Source organism: Engraulis encrasicolus, chromosome 10 (assembly GCF_034702125.1).
Source record: "Engraulis encrasicolus isolate BLACKSEA-1 chromosome 10, IST_EnEncr_1.0, whole genome shotgun sequence".
NCBI classification, from domain to species: domain Eukaryota; kingdom Metazoa; phylum Chordata; class Actinopteri; order Clupeiformes; family Engraulidae; genus Engraulis; species Engraulis encrasicolus.
In genome coordinates, this window is record NC_085866.1 from 791,559 (window position 1) to 794,058 (window position 2,500).

The 2,500-nt window shown below is 44.5% G+C and overlaps 1 protein-coding gene across 1 annotated transcript in view; it reads left to right on the top strand.

Annotated features, from left to right (window-relative positions):
* The window catches only part of LOC134456387 (forkhead-associated domain-containing protein 1-like), a 22,688-nt gene that overhangs the window by 16,104 nt on the left and 4,084 nt on the right, over positions 1-2,500 (top strand). The window lies entirely within an intron of this gene.

The window sequence follows — 2,500 nt, forward strand, 5'->3', positions numbered from 1 at the left end:
AAGCAATTCTTGCCACGGAGAGGATGGTGTAGATGGCACAGTGGGTAGGTGCGCCGCATGATATGTGAGCGCGCCGGGTTCAAATCTGTCGACTGGCGACATATTATAGGCTAAAAATGAAATCTTCACTAACATGGGCTACATCTGCCTTTTCTCTCATATGATGTCTCTTTAAGTGGCTGGCTTCATTCTCAACCAAGCAATAGGCTACACCTATGTAGACATTTACACTTTACAGGTAATTAAGAAAAAGTCCTCAAAGTCGCCGACGGTTGGTTTTTGCATTGCAATGATTCAGCAAATGCTCTTTGCCTAATGTTTGGCCTGCTTTGTTTTATCATTAAACAAATTCTTGTGAAAGATAAAATAAAACACTCCAGCTGATGAAAGCATTTATATTTTTATGCTGTGAAATGACAGTCAATGTCTGATAAAGCTCCTTTGAAGATTGCATTAACGTCATTGCGCACGATGGGAATCGAACACGGGCCTCTCAATTAGAAAGCAGCTGCGTTACCGAAGACCCACTAATTCTCACATCACCTCTGTGATAAAAACTCGATTTGACAACGCATGCCCGACTCCCCAACATGATCGCTTTTTCGACAATCCTTAATATGGACTTCCCCTGTACAACGTGCACGAGCGCAACAACAGCTTTGATAAGCGCAGCTGAAGTCAACCTAGCCAAGGCGCAGCTGATCTTCACTGATGGAACGGCTTCTGCCTCAAGTTTAAGCTGCCGCTAGTTGCAACTCTGCTTTTGCACGTAAGCGCCGCTGAATTCAGCGCCAATGATGGAATGGTCCCCTGATACCAATAAAACCGGATATAAACATTGTAACCAGATGTAAACAATGTACGTATGCATGCAGTTTCAATTGGCTTTTCAGAAGACCTGTAGGGAGGCCATTCCTTATCAGAGATGACTTTCATACAAATCACAAACGAGCTTCACCATATAAGCCTTTAAAGGTGCACCAAGTAAAATGTCTGTGATTTATTTCCAGAATTCATGCTGCCCATTCACTAATGTTCCTTTTCCATGAATATTTACCACCACCATCAAATTCTAAGTATTCATTATGACTGGAAAAAGTGCATGTTTCGTACATGAAGAGGGGGATCTTTTTAGCTGCAAAACCTTTGGTCATTCTAGTAAATATCAGTTTATTGCTTAGCAAATGTTCATGAAAGAGCAAATTTGGCAACAGGCAGCACAGTTTCAATGAGCAGCATAGTTGCAGTACCTACTCTGGCCACCATCCTGCACAGTGCAATACCTACTCTGGCCACCATCCTACACAGTGCAATACCTACTCTGGCCACCATCCTACACAGTGCAATACCTACTCTGGCCACCATCCTACACAGTGCAATACCTACTCTGGCCACCATCCTACACAGTGCAATACCTACTCTGGCCACCATCCTACACAGTGCAATACCTACTCTGGCCACCATCCTACACAGTGCAATACCTACTCTGGCCACCATCCTACACAGTGCAATACCTACTCTGGCCACCATCCTGCACAGTGCACCTTTAAAAACAACATTCAGCAACTCTTAAAGGTCAGTAGGGCACAACATCCCAGTGACGTGACAGCTCCCCGTCCATCAGCTGATGAAATGTCAAACATACTCAAACGCAGAAAACACACGCTGCACGATCACAAGATATGGAGACGGTATGACAGACACACACACACACACACACACACACACACACACACACACACACACACACACACACACACACACACACACACACACACACACACACACACACACACACACACACACACACACACACACGTACATAGTTCACATTCTGTTCTCCTGTCATACAATGGTGTGCCTTCTACTTTTCCTCAAGTTTATGCAAACAATGATCTACCCTGAGTTTAGCGTGTGTGTGTGTGTGTGAGTGTGTGTGTGTTTTTGTGTGTGTACCTTTATTAAGTCTTGTACGGTTGTGTGGTTTTTCGTTCTTGTTTTTGTCTATAGCTTTGTGTAATCTGTGAGTGTGTGTGTGTGTGTGTGTGTGTGTGTGTGTGTGTGTGTGTGTGTGTGTGTGTGTGTGTGTGTGTGTGTGGTGTGTGTGTGTGTGGTGAAATGTCTGATATCTGTTGCCTGAGGTGTGTGTCTGGAAACTTCTGGATTCATTCTCAACGGATTCATACAGACAGCAGTCTATCAACAATAGCTGTGCTTCAGTGTGTGTGTGTGTGTGTGTGTGTGTGTGTGTGTGTGTGTGTGTGAGAGAGAGAGAGAGAGAGAGAGAGAGAGAGAGAGAGAGAGCGAGAGAGAGAGAGAGAGAGAGTAAATCGTGTGTGAGAGAGAGACAGCACATAAGGGGAGTGAGAGAATTGTTTACTAGAGCGTGCAATAAAATTAAAAAAGGGGCGTGTTCACACACACACACACACACACACACACACACACACACACACACACACACACACACACACACACACACACACACACACACACACAC